The sequence below is a fragment of the Dermochelys coriacea genome, chromosome 14 (assembly GCF_009764565.3).
Source record: "Dermochelys coriacea isolate rDerCor1 chromosome 14, rDerCor1.pri.v4, whole genome shotgun sequence".
Classification (NCBI taxonomy): domain Eukaryota; kingdom Metazoa; phylum Chordata; order Testudines; family Dermochelyidae; genus Dermochelys; species Dermochelys coriacea.
This window is the reverse complement of record NC_050081.1, coordinates 20660064-20679219: the sequence shown is the minus strand read 5'-3', so window position 1 is coordinate 20679219 and position 19156 is coordinate 20660064. Positions and strand designations below refer to the sequence as shown.

The 19156-nt window shown below is 47.0% G+C and overlaps 1 protein-coding gene and 1 non-coding gene across 3 annotated transcripts in view; one reads left to right on the top strand and one right to left on the bottom strand.

Moving 5' to 3' along the window:
• TRIM16 (tripartite motif containing 16) overlaps positions 1-19156 on the bottom strand; it is a 112187-nt gene that overhangs the window by 47920 nt on the left and 45111 nt on the right. The window lies entirely within an intron of this gene.
• Positions 17613-17694, top strand: TRNAS-AGA. Its single transcript has one exon. It is a non-coding gene; the product is annotated as a tRNA-Ser (tRNA).

The following is a 19156-nucleotide window of genomic DNA, read 5'->3' as shown; positions in this document are numbered from 1 at the left end:
TTTCAGTCCTGCAGCTCTGACTGTGACAGTGAGGGCCAGATTTTTAAAGAGCACAGCACACAGGGTGAAAATTGGGACCCTGGAACTAGCTGCTTGAGAGTATTAAGAGGAACAACTTGGAAACTGCAGCACTGAAAACAAAACACCTGTCTCTTCAGCCTGAGATGAGTGGGTAGGCGTCACCCAGCTATGACAGAGGCAATTACCCATTTGAATCACAGGACAATTTGTTATACTACAACAAACACTGCAGAGTAATCAGGCAACGAGGCTCTAATGCTGCCTACAAAACAGATTCAAGCTTCCTTTTGGGTTCATTGGGGGGGGAGGGCTTATTTTACTTCCAAAAATTCTCCTCTCTGGTGCAGGGCATTTGTTGATTTTGGCTTTCTACCTTCAAATGGTAAGGAGAGGAAAAAAAAATAAAAGAATGAAAAAACGAATTGCAAAAGTGGATGCCTTAAAAATGGAGACTGGTTGGTGCTCCCAGAGCCACAGCTAGGGACCTTAGACCCTCCAGAGGACAGGGTATGTAGGTTTTTCAATCAATCAGGTCCCCTTTCAGTCAGGAATGTAAATACCTGAAGTTTGTGACTCACCTAAGAATTTACAAGTCACATTCTTCAGCAGCCTCCTGTTCATTAAGCTCTGGCATGGCTGGCAGCCCTACGATAGACACACCCTTCCCTTGTGTACAACCGGCTTCTTGGAACAGTCTGAGCCAGTTCAGGCATCCGGCAGGAACAACCCTTACCCTGTATGTATGTGAGAGAACCTTTAGCCACAGAGCTCCATGGTCTAGTCTACATGCAATTTTTGTACCATCATCTCTACTTACCTCCTAGTTCTGGGAGTAAGCTATAAGAACCTTTATTCGAATAATAACTGCACTGCATCCACATTAAGAGGGATGAATTGCTTTAATTGAGGGCTTATCTACACTGACACTTTACAGCACTGCAACTTTCTCACTCAGGGGTGCAAAAATACATCCCTGAGCGCGATAAATTTCAGCAGAGTAAAGTGCCAGTGTAGACAGTGCACCAGCGCTGGGAGCTATTCCCCTCGTGGAGATGTTTTTTTTTTATAGAGCTGGGAGAGCTCTCTCCCAGCACTGGTGCCACAACTACACAGCCACATTAAAGCGCTGCCCGTGCTTTAACATTGCTAGTGAAGACATGCCCTTAGTCAGCTGCTAAGCCAGTTTCGCTGCAGTAATACAAAACCTGTGCATTAGACCAGCCCATAGTGCCTGATTCTCCACAGCCCCTGCAATTTGTGATGTCATTTACATCAGTGGAAAAGCTAGGTGTAAAATACAACCATTCTGATTGGCTAGCATTTTACACCCACTCTGAACAGGTGCCAGTGATGACACATGCAGGAGAATCCAGTACAACCTGCTTTACCAGCAATTAAGCCTCACAACACCTCTGAGGCAGGCACAGCTCCATAGCACCTGTTCTACACAGGAATACATTGAGAGCACAGATAGCTTGTGATCTGCCCCAGGCCCCACAGAGAGAGCCAGGAAGAAAACCCAGCAGTCCTAACTACAGCGGCAGCAGCATTAGGCTGCCTGTTCTCCCTTCTGTGATGTACCAGTAAGCAGTACTGGACTGGATTCAGCACGTTGATAAAGACCTGACGTTAAAGTGAGATTGCCAAATCAGCTCAATGCTCATTGACCACAGTGATTTTTCCCCCTTCCTTTAACATACAGACTACAAGGGCATAGGTGCTGGAACTATGGGTGTTGGCTTGAAGTGGTTTCCATCATATGCAGGGTTCTCTCAGCTCTCAGCACCTCTGCTATACAAATTGTTCCAGCGCCCCTGTGCAGGGGGATTTCTAAGAGTCTAGAAACCTCCCCCTAGCTAGTCTATCAGCATTTTCCACCACCACTGGAAGACACAGACTGGATTCCATCTCCTAAATGCAGGAAGGACTGTATTTGAGCTCATGTTACTGAGCTGTTCCCAAGATGCCTGTTTGCAAAGCTAGCTGTAGGACATTTCTCCAGACCAGCCAGTAGGTGGGGATGAAAGAACAGCCCAAGTACTTGATCAAGCAGAGATTGTTTCAGTATAATCTGGCTCTCCTCTGGTCTCTTACACAATGGATCAGACCTTTCAGGAGTTAATATGATATAATCCTGTTTCTCTGGCTGCCTAAGTATCATCTGACAATCCAAGAGCCTGGGCATGGGTTAGAGACAACAGGGATTGTGCCCCTAGGCCTCAGGTCTCCGTCCTTAGGGCACTGAATCATAGGTGGTAGACTCTGAACTAGTTTTATCAGGTTATCCTGTGGTCCATTTCTCAATCCTCCTGCCAATCCAGGACTGATGAGATGAGGGATAGCTCAGTGGTTTGAGCATTGGCCTGGTAAACCCAGGGTTGTGAGTTCAATCCTTGAAGGGGCCATTTAGGGATCTGGGGCAGATATTGGGGATTGGTCCTGCTTTGAGCAGGGGGTTGGACTAGATGATCTCCTGAGGTCCCTTCCACCCCTGATATTCTATGATCTATGTTAAGAGTAACAAGATTCAAAAGGTTAAATCCTGGAACTGGTTTGCAGCTTGAGTGGCCTGTGTGTTGGGATCACTGGGGGAGCAGTCCTCTCGCTGCCGACCAGTTGCAGAGCTGCTGCTGCGTCTCCTGTGGCCAGAGTGTTCTCCCCTGCTGGGGAGAATGGCCAATGGATCCAGCTAGTCACAGATCCCCCACCTCACCCCTGCCTGCCCCCCAGTCTCCCTTGTACCACTGGGGTGCATGGATTGCCAATGGAACAGGGCTTTGTAGTAATGCAGACTTCCCAAAGGTGGTCTCTACCACGTTTATCCGCACCAGTCTTATTGGGAGAAGGCCCAAAATGGCGCGGACATAATTTAGCCCAGAAGGAAAGATTCAGACCTGGCACATCTGAGGCTACAGTGACAACTTCTGCAGCATCAAACATCTCTCCTGAACTGAGGGGTTCTCTGCCATGGATGATTTGCTGTGACAAATTCTCACCTGATGTTCTTACTTGGATAATTACTGTGAATCAGAAGATAAAAATGGCTAGGCCATGAGACTTTCCAACTCACCACGGGACTTTAATTTCTGCCAAAGTATTGGTGATTTCTGACGGTATACAATGGCTCCTCTGTGGGAACTCAGAACACACTCAGAAGCTGATTTGCTTTTACTAGTGCAAGGCAAGGAAAGAAATGTGTATGAAGAAAGGACACTGAGTGTTACTCTGTCCCCGAGCTTTGCAATGTCAGGAACCCTCCTTATACTGGACCGTAAAGCTCTCATGAAAACAAAAGTACAGTAACAAATACACACAGCACTAGCATGAGCATTCACACCAGAAGCCTGACTCCTAGGCCTTGTCTACACCAGCAGGGCTACAGTGACATAGCTGCACTTGTGCAAAGTTCAAACCTTGGTGTTAGGCACACTGCACGTGGGTAGAAAGTGACTTGCCCTGGATGCAACTCACCCCAGTTTGAAATCAAGCTGAACTCAGCAAGTGCACCGTGTCACGCCACTTTTCACAACAGCGTAGTTTGCCTTGCACTGGTTCAGCTACACCGCTGTGGTTACACCAGTGCAGAAAACTCTGATGTAGACATGGCCTCGAACTAGAGCAAACACTCATCCAAACAGGAAACAGAAACAATACCCTGTGATTTACGGGTTTGTGTCCATTCAGACACTGAATGTTTAAAAAGCTTCAACAAGGCCTGAAATATGCAGAGCTCTGAAAACGGCTGTGGTGCATCACCCTCTCATACGCTCGGCTTTGGGCTCTAATATGCAGGATGAAACCTCCATGGTCCTAGATACAAATGGAACAGTTCAGAGAAGGAATGTTCCCTGGAACTTTCGCTGCTCACCACATTCTCAACATATTCGCAACTTGAGAGCAACAAAACTAATGAAGGCAGCAGCCAAAAGGTTCTAATCTTATAACAGCATGGGAGGGCTGGCTGCTGGCTGGCTGGGAGGCTTGCCAGAGGGCCTGTAGAATCTCCCTCCTCCATCCCATCAGTTCAAGTCCAGACTAGCTCCTTCATTAGCAAAAAATTGTTATTAATATTTGTATTGCAGTCACTTCTAAAGGCCACGACCAGATTGGACCCCACTGTGCCAGGCACTTACAAACATAATAAGTCGGTCTCTACCCAAATTTCAACAAGAATAGTTTTGGTTTTCAAATCAAACATTTGAGATTTGGTGGTTTTGTGTTTGAAAAAAATTTTAAAGAAAAATGTTGACAAACAATTTAAAAAAAAAATGAATTTTTTCTCCAGAGGGAAAAAAATTCCCAAGCAGTTCAAGTGGTTGTTCGTGGATGCTGCACTGGGACCCCTCTAAGCACACAGGCCTCTGAAAAGCTGAAAACAACTTTTAGATTGTAAGTTCTTTGGGCCAGAGACCAACATTCTGACAGGTTTAAGCAATTTGCACAACATCACAGGGAGTTTGTAGAAGAGTTGGGAAAAGAATCCAAGAGCAGAGCTGTACAAACAACAGATGTTTCAGTTTGCCAGCAGTTCCAAAAAATTAAATTAAAAAAAAAATTGCTTTAGGTTGAATCAAACATTTTTCAAAAATTTTGGTGAACTGAAAAGTCAGAAGGAATTTGTTTTGGGTCAAACAAAAGGTTTTATTTAGATTTTGAGCATTTTAAACAAAATTTTAAAAAAATATGAAGGAATTTTCAAAAGGAAAAGTCATTTTGGTGTTGCTGAATCTGCATTTTTCACCAAAAAAAGTTTTGGTTGAAAAAAAGTTCACTAAGCTCTTCAAGAGTCCTGACAAGATCCCCAGGCTCTTGCTGTAACCACTGGGCTTCCATGGACTCTCTCTGTAGACCCAGGGTGCTGGAACAATGTTTATAGTGGGGATACTGAGAGCCATTGAACCAAACTGTAAACCCTGTATATGATGGAAACCACTTCAAGCCAGGGAGTGCAGAAGCACCCCCCACACTGTGAGGTCCATCACCTATGCTATAGACGCTGATTACTTGATAGACAGATGGATGCCTCCTGAGCTCCAGTTTCAGTGATTTTCTGGTGTGTCACAATAGCCCTGACTTCTAGAACACTCATTTGAGTGGACACAGTAACAGGCAGTATTTTAAGTTAGCTTTGCAGAAAACATTTGCTTGAAACAGGATCCTGTGTGAAACTCTTGATCTCCCCTTTGCTTTCAGAGCTCAGGGGCGGGGGGGGGGAGATAGTGAATATATATATATTTTTAATTCTGCTGCAAGTGCCAGGTACACAGCTCTGGGGTGCATTGTGGTTCAGCTGCACAAAGCCAAAGTGTGATTCAGAAGCTGAAAGCCTCTTTCTCTGCACCACACCCTAGGAGCTCAGAAGCTAGAATTGGGCCAGAGCCCTTGGATCAGACCCAGGGCACAAAACCACATCTCCCATGTGTCTCTGTAGGGGAGCTGGCCCACAGGCATGATGCCCTAGTGACTCAGCCTGTGCAGAAAGCACTGGCCTTTGCACACAATGGGAAGGACTCTCAAAAGCACATTGATGCATCTCTCTCCCCTTGCAGCTATTAAAGGGCCACACATGGCTCCCACTCAGGTGTCAGAGGCCAGCCTTCCCCATGGCACTAATCACACTGGTAGTGAATGGGGGTTGCATGGGGATGAATACAGATGCAAACAAAATATTTGAGAACCAAGGGCCCGATCCTTCCAGACACTGAGCACTTCCTGAAAGCTCAGGACTGAGAGCAAGGTTAAGTGACATTTGCCTGGCACATGATGTTGTAGCTAAACCCTCAGGGAGCCATCCTTAAAGCTACACTGCTCATGTTCCTTTAAGATATTGCTAATCTTTGCAGCCTCAGTTTCCCTTTAGTCCTCCCTTGGTCCATTCCGTACTAGCCTGGTTAGTCTCCCTTCGGTAGACTGGCACCTGCTGGGAGTCCCCTGGTCCTGACTGGGCAAAGAAATAATTCAAACCCCCTGAATGCAAAGGCCATCCCACCCCTGCACTCTGTTTAAAGGGTCCTCAGTGCTAAATCAGAGCGCACCAGCACTATCTTCCAAATAGCGTTTCAGGGCAACATCACCTCTAACCTTTCCACTGGGAACCAGAGGAAGGCATATTGTTGGAGATCTGCAGAGTACAGCATCACATAGCTGCTGCTCTCTGTTTGAGCTAGTTACCAGCAAGCCCTGCTATTGATTTATTCAGTCTAATTAACTTCTCCTCCCCCCCTAGGACTGACTTCCTCCATGACCCAAGACACAAAAGGCTCCTCTGATTTACTAAGTTTGCCACAGAACTGTCTGTTTGAGTGGTCATCTTCTCTTGCGCAAGAGCGGCACTGTGTCCCTTTGCAGAAAGGTGGGTCAGCTTATCTGCCCAAGTTCCCTACAGGACAAATGGGCATTAAAAACCACAGATCTTTGCCCCTCCATTGAGATCAGGGCAGATAAAACCCAGCACATGGGGAACTGAGAGAACGGTCAAATTGAACTCTTGCCCCTTGGTGAGCTTTGTGGGGGTTTGTCTGTTGTTGTGTTTTACTTTTAACACTATTAATTATGGAACCTGAAAGGGTTTTGTTTTCCATCTGATTTTCCCTCCCCCTACTTTAGTGGATGTGTCTCCTTTTTGTGCCTCATTCAGCGTGGTTGCTTTTACTCCTGCTGCTATTGTTCATCCTCTAAAGTATTTGCAACTTGCCAGACTCTACAGATGGGGAAACTGAGTCAAAAGAACAGAAGGCCAACATTTTCATTGTCAGCCATTGATTTGGGGTGCCCAGCATGAGACACTTTGGGCCTGGTTCTTCATCAGCGCTAAACGCCCCTGACGCCAGCAGTAGTCAGTGGGAGCTGCAGGTATGCAGCAGCTCCAAAAAGGCAGGCCCAAGTTATCTCAGAGTATGCACCCAAAATCAGCAGCCGCATTTTACGATTTGGGTCTGAGTGACTTGCTTGGGGAGCACTTTGGTTTAGTGCATGAAGCACATGGCTAGCAGGCAGGAGACCTAGCAGTGCTGATTTAGACATTTAGGCCCAGATCCTCAAAGGTATTTAGGCTCCTAACTTACATTGAAATGAATGGGAGTTAGGCACCAAAATATCTTTAAGGATCTGGGCCTAACTCAATATGGAGCCCTGGGCACGTCACTTAACATGCCTGTGCATCAGTTTTCTAACCAGTGAAATGAGGATCAGGATATCTGATCACCTCAAGAGGTATTAAGAGGCCTAACTAAATACCATTTGCAGGGCGGTGAAAAAGGAGCAAACAGAACTCCAGACCTTCCTGGCTTCTAGTGCTCATTGCTGTAGGCCAGGAGAGGAGAATAAGAGTAGGAGGCATTTTAGTAGAGACCTCCCAAACACTATATCAGAACCATGTACTCCTTAGGAGCTCCCCAGGCTATTTCTTCTCCCTGTGGAGCTCCTAAAATGCACAGTCCTCTGTATGCAGCCATATTTAAGTTTGCATGGCAGATGCATGCACTCATGGCCCAAGTGCATGCTTCACAAGTCATTCATGGCGCCGATGCAAACTTTGAATATGTAAAATGGTATTAATAACAAAACAAGCCTCTCTAAACTAGTTACAAGCACAAGAACTTACCAAATCTAACATATTAAGAGTTTGGAGTTGCAAAGTGAAGTTACTTTGGAGACTTGATGGGCCAAACAAAAGGTATTGCAGAAATGAAATCCAGCTCAATAACCGGGCATCACAAGCCTCCTAAATGCCCAGTCCAGTTCACACCAAACCTTCCAGAAAATATCTAGTCTTGGCTTTGATCACACTTGTCAGTTTGCTTTTGGCAACGTTGGAGGGGATCAAAATCCATTTTACAAAGAGAAGCACGCTACAGAGAGACTAACATCCCTCTATATATGCACTGAACAGGACCCACTGGTATGTCCTGAGGATTTGAATGGTGTTACAGGGTGGTGATGCAGTACGGGAAACATTCCAGGCACATCGTTTTTATCAGCTTTATGGAAAGCCAACATTTCATCCTCACAAACAAATGGTAGGCACCAGTTTCAATCCAGCCCTGGTCAGTAATAACCAAAAGCTGTTCCCATCTGCGGGCAGCTAGATAACCTGGCCTAAGCGCTGTTCCCAGGGGAGGAGGGTCCCACATCACAAAAACCATCACCAGGAGTAGACAATCCTTCTTAGCCGGCCAAGGGCTGAATTAGGAAACCAAGCTGCTCAGAGGCAGCACAGGTCAGTGCATTTAGCAGAGAACTGGACTCAGAGCTGGGTTCCATTCCATCCCCACTCACATACTCTGTGATCTTCTGTTTCCGCTCTCACTCTTTGTCCATCTTGTGTATTTAAATCATAAAAACGGTGGGGCAAGGCCTGCCTCTCACTCTTATTTGTACAGCTCCCAGCACAATGGGGCACCTCCAGGCCCAGACTGAGGGGTTCCTTGCCAAGTCAGCACCTGTCTGCACTAGCAGTGTTCTGCATGTAGAAGATTACTGGTTCAAGAGTGCTCAGCCCAACAGTATGCACCAGTGCTAAAAATCATGATCAGATTTTCAGATTATAGAACCATCCCCCCACACCTTCCATCAAATTACAATTGAAAGGGTCCTCTTTGCAACACTCACTGCAAAAGACTCTCTTTCCATTGGTTCCAACTCTCTAGGGCCCTGTCTATACTTCGGGTTTCGTGAAAGTCTCCCACCATTGGTGTAGCACAAGGGCCATCTCACTAATCCCAGCAACATAGGGAGTGCTTGCATAGTACACCCACCAGCCTGCTATCTAGATGACACACGCAGCCCCTGTCTAGCTGCACTGGTGCAATGGTGGGGGAAGATTTTCACAACAAGCTCGGTGTGGACACAGCCAAGGAGCTAGATTCCTGTGGGAGAACTGGAGCCAGTGCTGTTTACAGCTCTCAGGTGTTCCAGTGTAAACACTGCAAGCTGTCAACAAACTGCCTGGTAGCAAAGCAAGGGATTTGGCCCGGTGGGTGTGAAAGAGTGTGTCACAGGCCATGAGATTAACTACTTCACCTAGGCTAGAGATTTGAGGGGAGGAAAGGTTTCTGATTTATTAGGGCTTGGTGAGCGCGACTAGATGCCCGTTTCTAACAGCAGCGTTCCCTCACTCCTTGTTATAAGAGCTATAAATAGCTGCGTTCACTAGGGAACCACATACTATTATCCATAAAACAACTCACCCAGGAAGTCCTGGCCTGGCTGTAGGAATCCTTATCTCAGACACGGGACAATAGAAAAACATTACTGCATCAGCAAATAATTCAGTTGTTTGATACTGCATGTAGCATGTTTGGTGGGGAAATAAATATGGAAGAGGCTTTATGAAGTAAAGATTAAAAATATCATCATGAGAGCTGAACGAATTATTGATTTTTCAGTTTGGTGGCTGAACCAAAAAAATGTATTTTACTTTTCATATTTTCTCATCAAAATGAAAAAGTAAAAACATTTAATTTGGGTCAAATGAAACATTTTGACATTTCCAAAACAAAAAATTTTTTTGGCTGAAACTATTCACTGACTTCAACCCGAATTCACAAACAGTTTTGGTGTCCTGAGAACTGCATTTCCGGCAAGCTTACTATTCACCAGATATTTTTTGCCCATCTCTAACGATCACTGTCACCAGGACTGTCCCTCCGCTGGAATGGTTGCATTGATTCCCCTTTCCCAGCATGTATGAGGCATCATCACTGAGCAAGACGAACAGAAATTGCCACCGCTGCAGAATTCCCAACCCGTAGCAGCTCAGAGAACTCAAAGCAAGGTCTGGGATTCCAAGCATGGCTCTCCTATTTGGTCAGGGCACAGAGCTTCGAGGCTGCCCAGCCAACCCTTTGCTTTTAAACATATGCACCCCACTTGTCTGGTGTTTGCCTTCAGACACCTCAGAGGGCTGGGGCCTTGCTAGCTCAGAGTCCAGGCTCTCTCTCTCCCCATCACCCACCCCAAAAGCTGCATTCATCAGGGGCTGTATGGTTCTGCCAGTGACCATGGAGAAACTTACAGGTGGGGGGTGGGGCGCTGACATTCTTGACAGAAGGATCCACGACTCCTTCCAGGAATCAAGTGGACCAGAACACGTTCCAAACTTCACTCCTTTCCAGTAACCTTCTCAAGACAATGACCCAGAGGAATGACTCAGTGACAAACTGCAAGGGGAAACCCATCCCTAAGCTGCAGTATCATACTTTTAAGCCTGTTTTCCCTTGCTAATGGCTTTACCAGCAGCCGTACATTTCATCAGATCCAGCTTTGATGGCCTCCCTTTCCTACCCAATACCTTCTATTCTAAATGTAACAGGAAGCCAGGCAGGGCACTGAAAGCTAAGGCAAGGCAGCTGCGTGTTTGCAACATGAGTGCCTTCATTGCAGGCCAGCCACACAGAAACTAAACACCCCTTTTCACTGCACTAGTCAGCTGGCGGCATCAGTGGCTGTAAATTCACTGTGCTAGAGGCATTGAGAAGAGGGAGGGGTTTGCCAGGCACAGAGTAGAGAGCCATGTTGAACATAATGAGCAGGAAGCAACTTGGAGCAGTGGTTCTCAGCCAGGGGTACATGTATTCCTGGGGGTACACGTATTCCTGGGGGTACACAGCGGTCTTTCAGGGGGTACATCAACTCATCTAGATAGTTGCCTAGTTTTACAACAGGCTACATAAAAAGCACTAGTGAAGTCAGTACAAACTAAAATTTCATACAGACAATGACTTGTTTATACTGCTCAATATACTATACACTGAAATGTAAGTACAAAATTTATATTTTAGTTGATTTATTTTATAATTATATGGTAAAAATGAGAACATAAGCAATTTGTCAGAAATAGTGTGCTGGGACACTTTTTGTATTTTTATGTCTGATTTTGTAAGCAAGTAATTTTTAAGTGAAGTGAAACTTGGGGATACGCAAGACAAATCAGACTCCTGAAAGGGATACGGTAATCTGGAAAGGTTGAGAGCCACTGACTTAAAGCACCTTGGTCAGTCCCCTTTCATTCACCCCAGCGATCTCTGGCCCAGGTCAATTATTTCCATTTGATAATGAGATGAAAGATGAAAGGATGGGGCAAGGACTCGTCCACCGAGAGGCCAAATTCATTCAGCCAGAAAGACCCAGTTCAAAGGGTCATTATTTCTAGTCTGTTGCATTAGATGTCTATGCTCCTGCATCAGCTCAGCTCCCAGGGGCTTTGTAATGAATTTCTGGTCAGGTGACTGTGTTGCGGTAAAGCCCATACAGCTGGGTAGGTGGGCTGGACTGTCCTGTACATAGCCGATTTAATTAGTATCAGTGACCAGGGCAGGCATTCGGTGCAGAAAACTAAGGCATTCCAGGGCATCATAACTGGTACTGCCCTCCTGGCATGCCCAACATACAAGTGGGTGGAGTAGCCCTTGCTCTGGGGTAAAGGCACTGACTACACTGGGACTCAAGAGGGCTGGGCTCAATTCCTGGCTCAGACACTGAATTTCGTGTGACCTGGGGCAAGCCACTGAGGGTCTGACTACACTGCACTCGGTACAGCACAGGGAGGCCTGCTCAAGTTCGCTCACTTTAAAATAGCAGCATAGCCAAGACAAGCCATTGAGGCCCCTCAGCAGGACAGTCACCGAGTGGCTAGCCTGTGCTGCTGCAAGCAGCTATTGTTAGCGAGTTAGTTAGTAGGTCTACCCACGCTGCAGTCACACCTCCTGAGTGCTGTGTGGACATGCCCTGTCTCTCTGCGTGCGTCAGGTCCCATCTACAAAATGGAAATAATACTTCCTTCCTCCTCCCCACTGTCCATTTAGGCTATACACTCTTTGGGACAGAAGTAGTCTTCTCCAATGTGAACGGATAACACCTCGCAGGGTGAAACCCGATCTCAACTGGGGCCTCAAAGAGTTATACATGTACAAACAATCATATTCCCATTGCTCACAACTCTCAGCCAGCTCTCCTTTTATATTTGTTTGCATTTATAACACCTTCCAGACCTAGAGATTTATCTGGGTGGCACTCGATCTGCAAGGAGGCTGTGTCCCTTTGGGATTTACCATGATCACAGTGCTGTGTTCGAGTTCACCTTTGGCTATGCTGGAACAGGGGGTGCTGCCCTGGTCCTTCACAGTGGGCCATGTGCATCAATTTAGTTTGGCCTCCTTTTATTGTCACAGTTTCAGAGTAACTGCACCATACTCCCCCTCCACAGGCCCTTGAGGACACCTACTTAAGGCTTCGGTGGAGATGCACATATCTATCACTCTTGACTGGGGGATTTCATAGAATCATAGAATATCAGGATTGGAAGGGACTTCAGGAGGTCATCTAGTCAAACCCCCTGCTCAAAGCAGGACCAATCCCCAACTAAATCATCCCAGCCAGGGCTTTGTCAAGCCTGATCTTCAAAACTTCTAAGGAAGGAGATTCCACCACCTCCCTAGGTAACACATTCCAGTGTTTCACCACCCTCTTAGTGAAAAAGTTTTTCCTAATACCCAACCTAAATCTCCCCCACTGCAACTTGAGACCATTATTCCTCATTCTGTCATCTGCTACCACTGAGAACAGTCTAGATCCATCTTCTTTGGAACCCCCTTTCAGGTAGTTGAAAGCAGCTATCAAATCCTCCCTCATTCTTCTCTTCCGCAGACTAAACAATCCCAGTTCCCTCAGCCTCTCCTCATAAGTCGTGTGTTGCAGTCCCCTAATCATTTTTGTTGCCCTCCGCTGAACGTTTTCTAATTTTTCCACATCCTTCTTGTAGTGTGGGGCCCAAAACTGGACACAGTACTCCAGATGAGGCCTCACCAATGTCGAATAGAGGGGAACGATCACGTCTCTCAATCTGCTGACAATGCCCCTACTTATACATCCCAAAATGCCATTGGCCTTCTTGGCAACAATGGCACACTCATATCCAGCTTCTCATCCACTGTAACCCCTAGGTCCTTTTCTACAGAACTGCTGCCTAGCCATTTGGTCCCTAGTCTGTAGCGGTGCATGGGATTCTTCCATCCTAAGTGCAGGACTCTGCACTTGTCCTTATTGAACCTCATCAGATTTCTTTTGGCCCAATCCTCTAATTTGTCTAGGTCCCTCTGTATCCTATCCCTACCCTCCAGCGTATCTACCTCTCCTCCTAGTTTAGTGTCTTCTGCAAACTTGCTGAGGTTGCAATCCACACCATCCTCCAAATCATTAATGAAGATATTGAACAAAACCGGCCCGAGGACCGACCCTTGGGGCAGTCCACTTGATACCGGCTGCCAACTAGACATGTAGCCATTGATCACTACCCATTGAGCCCGACAATCTAGCCAGCTTTCTATCCACCTTATAGTCCATTCATCCAGCCCATACTTCTTTAACTTGCTGGCAAGAATACTGTGGGAGACTGTGTCAAACGCTTTGCTAAAGTCAAGGAACAACACATCCACTGCTTTCCCCTCATTCACAAAGGCTGTACACTGCCTTACACTGTGATATTCCCAGCGCCTGCTCTTTGCTTTCTCTCAGAGGGCTACCAACCGCATAGGCCAACAGCTACAAACTATCAGCCAACTTTTTTTAAACAACCACATTTATTCCTAAGGTGAAAGCTTTACAGAGAAAACATGTAAAAAAAATCAATAGACATTCCTATACGCATGGTAAAACTTACTAGAAGTCACCCATCAGTTTGATGGGGCCCTACCAGTTGAAAGACTTTTCAGCACTTCTGCAAGGTTTGGGGCCCTTGGACAGCGGCTCCTGTCCATTTGCTGGATCCGAAAAAAGGTCCCAAGTCAGTTTAAATGCAGCCTTCTAATGCCAAAAGCCCTTTCTTGGTCTCCGAGGTCGCTGGAAATCCAGTTTGAACCAGAATATGCAAACTTCCCCAAAGAATGGTACTTCTCCAGAGGTGTTTACAATGCGAGTGATTGACATAATCACTCCTCACTGTTTTAACTCCTGACAGAGCTGTGTTACCCTCCCACATCGGTAAAACACAATAATACATACAAGCCCACAGTGATATATAAACTTTATACAATATGTTCCCCCAAAGATACTGCAGACAGTTGCAAATTGTGACAGATCTGAAACACGGGAGACTACAACTCCCATCAGCCCTCTTGGTTGCAGAGAAAAAGCTTGAAAATGGGACCCAAGAGAGTACCCTAAAGGCTCAATAAACAGAAGGTAATTCAAAAGAACCATGTTTTAAATCTCATGATTTTTTAAGCCAAATATCCAGGATTGCGGGGAGGGGAAGGATGACTGATGCTTTTTGAACACTTGGCATTAGCAGTATTGTGGCTGGGTTTGACTTCATCAGTTAAAGCCATGCGAAACTTGGTAGCTTCCAAGAACAAAGGCTTGGGTGAATTTGTTTTAATTTCTGCTTGTTCAGTTTTACACACACACACACACACACACACACACACACACACACACACACACACCCCAAGTTTCACAGACCAGGAGCCGCCCATGGTAAGCCCACGCCCCAACCCGAGCCCCACCCAAATTCAGAGCCCCCTCCTGCCCTCCAAACCCCTCATCCGCTGCCCCAGCCCAGAGCCTGCACCCCCAGCTCAGAGCCCATACCCCATCCTGCACCCCAACCCTTTGCCCCAGCCTCGAGCCCCCTCCCACACCTTGAACCCCTCCATCCCTGGCCCCAACCCAGAGCCCATACCCCCAGCCCAGAACCACTCTTACACTCCGAATCCCTCAGCCCCACCCCCCAGCCTAAAGCCACCTCCTGTACCCCAAACCCCTCATCCCCACCCCAGAGCCTGCACCCCCAGCTGGAGCCCTCAGCCCCTCCTGCACCCCAACCCCCTGCCCCAGCCCAGTGATGGTGAGTGATGGTGGGGGAGAGTGAGCCACCGAGGGTGGGGGAATGTAGTGAACGGGGGGCAGGGCCTCAGGGAAGAGGCGGGACTAGGGTATTTGATTTTGTGTGATTAAGAAGTTGGCAACCCTACAGCCCCTGGCAGCCTCCAGCAGTTCCCCTCCTGGAGCAGCAACAACAGAGCCCTTGTTCCAGGGACCCACCACAGGAGTTAGCTCCACTCCACTGTGGCTTTATCCCAGGGCTCAGCCTGTCTCAATCTTTCCTCCTTCCAGCAGCCCTTTATAGGCCCAGATGTTGCCCAGCCCTCTTGAATTAGCTGAACTGGGCTCACCTGCTCCAGTCCGGGGCACTTGGTTCAGTCAATCCACAGAGACCAGCTACCCTGTGGCAGGCCACCATTAACATTATCTGAGCAGTGCTATTATCCCCATTTTGGAGGTGAGCAACTGAGGCACAGAGAAACTAAGGCCCAGATCCACAAGGAGTCTTAGGCACTATGATCCACAAAACTGCAAGCAAACCCTATAGGCACCTAAACTCACTTGCCATGCCAGAGAGCAAGTGAGAATGACTCCGCAGTCCAGCGGTTAGGGCACCAACATGGGAAATCCAGGATCCAGTCCCCCTGCTCCAATCACTCTTCCATTATTTATCCATAGTGGGACAGCTTCAATAGGAGAGGTTGAGGGACCCCCACATCAGACTATCCCATAGTCTGTGGTGAGAGCTCTCTCCTGAGAGGTGAGAGAACCCTGTTCAAATCCTTTCTCCCACTCTGGCAGAGACGGGCGGGGGAACAGAACCTGAGTCTCCCACATCCCAGGCAAAGGCTCTAACCACTAGTCTAAAAGTTACAAGGTAAGTGGCAGCAGCACCACCACCTCCTCCTGCTGCTCTTATGTGTGGAATGTGGTTGGTGCCAACCTCATTCCCTCCAGAAGTGGCTTAGGTGCGTAAGCTGCCTTGCTCCAGGTTCCCATTCATGGATCGCTAAGTACAGATGGCTGCCTCTCTGCAGCCTGGACTTTGATGCCTGTCTCTGAGATAGGGGCCGGGGTTAGCATACGCACCTGTCATTAGCATATCCCATTGGCTAGCTGAGGTGGCTCCCCACCTAGCATGCTGGCTTGGGTGGATCACATTCTTAAGCGCCTCTCTCCCCCCTGCCCATTATATAGGGCACTTAGGGGCCTAACTCAGCTTTGTGGATTGTGTGGTTGTCCCTGTGATTTTCTAGGCACCTGGACACTCAATGTTGCAACAGCTAAGTCCCTTTGTGGATCCCACCCTAAGTGATTTGCCCAAGGTCACACAAGTAGACTATGGCAGAGGAAGCAAACCCAGGTTTCCTGTGTCCCAGGCTAGCACCTTAACCACTGGACCTTCATTCCTCCAGCAAGCTTATATAGAGATCTTTGGATAAAGAATAGTATAAAAGTGCTGAGAGTTATAATTATAACTATGCTGGTCCCCATTGCTACTCTCTGAGGTCAGGGAAACTCTTAAAGAGATGATGGCCTCCCCCTCCTTTCCCATTTCTCCTCACTGAGCTCAGAGACATGGGCCGGGCTAGCGCCTCCTCAGCACCATACCATCCTCCGGAACCCCACACAGTCTGTTAGCTAATCACAGAGCACTGCAGCCCCAACACATTACATGGGGATGAATCACTCACTGACCTCTGCCTTCTGGAGTGTTCAGTTTCTTCTGATTTTATGGACTGTATCAACTGAGTTATTGAATCCAGATGTCTGCAAAATGCGACCGCAAAGCACAGAAATCCAGAAGGAGTGGAGTCAGTGGCAGGAATCGGAGCTGGTAATTCATTTTTCATAAACAAACAATGGCCTAGGAGGAAGAGAGCCACCTATTTTCCCCTTGGATCCTGAAGGAGCAAGCAGCAAGTTATTATCCCCCCAAGCAATTCCAGATTTCTCACAATAACTATCTTGTCCACTCAGCCTTTCCGAACGACTCAAACACTGGAGGCATAAGCAGCATGGTTATTCTCAGGCTCAGGCTGTGATGGCTCCCCCCTGGATGATGTCCAGAAATGGAGTCAGTACAAGTGTGGACCCAGCTTGGCTTTGGTGCTTCATTAGGGGCATCAAACCTTCTACGGGAACAGCAAGTGGGCAGGAACAGAGCCTCAGGGTTCTTGAGTTGTCTCCTTCTGTACAACTGAATCATGGCATGAGTTGGCCAGTGACTGGTATCAGCTGACAAGCTCTAGGAATACATGGTTTGGGTAGAAATGCAGCTGGGTAGGAGACAACTGGTGTGTAGTTGTTGCAGGGAGCCAAGCATTAATACACTCAAGCCCTGCTTAAAACTACAAATAAAAGCATGTTTGTGACCCCTCTACAACATGGTTGTCCCCAAATACGGGCCAAACGTGGCACCATCTTTGTAGCGTACATGGGATCTTGACTATGTCCCTGACCCATCCTAAAGCCTTGGAGAATCAAAGGCTCTATTGTGGTTCAGGAATATGGTTAAGGTTCTGTCTACATGACAAAATAAGCCATGCTTTACCTGCGTCAGGAATGACTGCTGTAACCGAAGTGTATTTACAAATTAACGTAAAGAACTAACTGCTTTGCTATTTTGGAACATGGTGCTTGACTGCTGTTTGGATTCTGATTGGTAACTCTTTTTTTAATATAAGGACAGAACACCATTTCACTCCGGCCCTTGTTTAAGACAGCAAAATTACTTGAAAAATATAGCACAAATTTTGATGGGGCTCACAGCTGTGATGGTCGAGTGGTTAAGATGTTGGACTAGAAATCCAAGAGGGTTTCCCTGCACAGGTTCGAATCCTGCTCACAACAAGGCCACACTTGCTAACCAGGGCAATACATCTCTACAGACCCCTGAGATGCTCTCAATACACTCCCCACCCCAAGTAAACTCTGTTCTGCTCCTGGCATAGAGATGCCTGGGGTGGTGCCTCACGCTGTGTCCCTGAGGTCTGAGGCAAACTCTCAGTTCCTGAAGCCTCTGCCACTCACCTTGGGGGAGGGATAGTTCAGTGGTTTGAGCATTGGCCTTGTAAACCCAGGGTTGTGAGTTCAATCCTTGAGGGGGCCATTTGGGATCTGGGGCAAAAATTGGGGATTGGTCCTGCTTTGAGCAGGGAGTTGAACTAGATGACCTCCTGAGGTCCCTTCCAACCCTGGTATTCTATGATATGTCTGCAATAGTTGCCCCTAGAAGCTCCAGTCAAAGATCAGAACCCCTCCGAGCTAGGTACAGTCAAGTAACGAAGAGGGCCTCCACTCCAAGAGTTCACAATCTAGGTATCAGACAGGAGGAAGCAGATGGATGAGAGGCAAACGGGCGTGAGGCTGAGATAATAAAACAGCATGAAAGAAGACGTCTCAGCTCCCCTCTTGTCCCGCCTAAAACAGTGTTATTTAAAAGGGCCAGTACTTGGCACGGATGCATGTATAGGGAAAGCTGAAAAGTTCCTGGCTGGTTGCACCCAACAAAGGCTCCTATGGGGGAGGAACAGAGAGGGTACAAGAAAGGGAGGACTGAGGGAGGGAAAAACACTTATTTTTTAAATAGATCCCTGTCCTTTCCCTTATCTGAGGCTTTAGCATGATGAGCTGCTCTGAGACTGTCTTAGCTGGGATTTCAAAGAACTATCTACAGATTCCATGTCCCCTGAGAGGGGATTTTTCATCTCAGACGTCACTGACAACTTTCCACAGCGATGCCAGAAAGCCAGCACAGGCTGTTTTTATACTGAGGACAGAAGGAGCTTCAGGAACACTGCAGGCTGCATGTAGGAAAGGAGTTGTAATAATTGGGCCTCCAAGTTTACCCTAATTGTGAGCTCAACTGTAAAGTAAATGTAAGTTCATAAGATGTCACATTAACCTATTATATGTTAACAGGAAAAGGTGCACAAGTGAGACAAAAGGACTAAATTAGTCCAAACAAAAAGGCCTATTGATGTAACTCAAGGACTGTGTTAAAATCATGCCCAATAAACAAAAGGAGTAGAGAACCAGAATCAATTCATCAAAATTGGTGTGTCAAAATTGATGGACAAACTAATAATGGGATGGGCTATTCTGTCCATCACTCCCTTTTAGGGTCCTTAAAGAAAGAAACTTTGGGAGAAAAATTGGCTACTGTAGCAAACTTCACCCATCCCCTAGGGCCCAGAGCCTTTGTCACCATGATCCTGAGATATGTCCTGATCAGACAGGGTATTGCCACCTTCACTGGCTCCAGCCGAATCCCAACCACCACCTGGGATGAAACAGGAATAGATTTTAACAA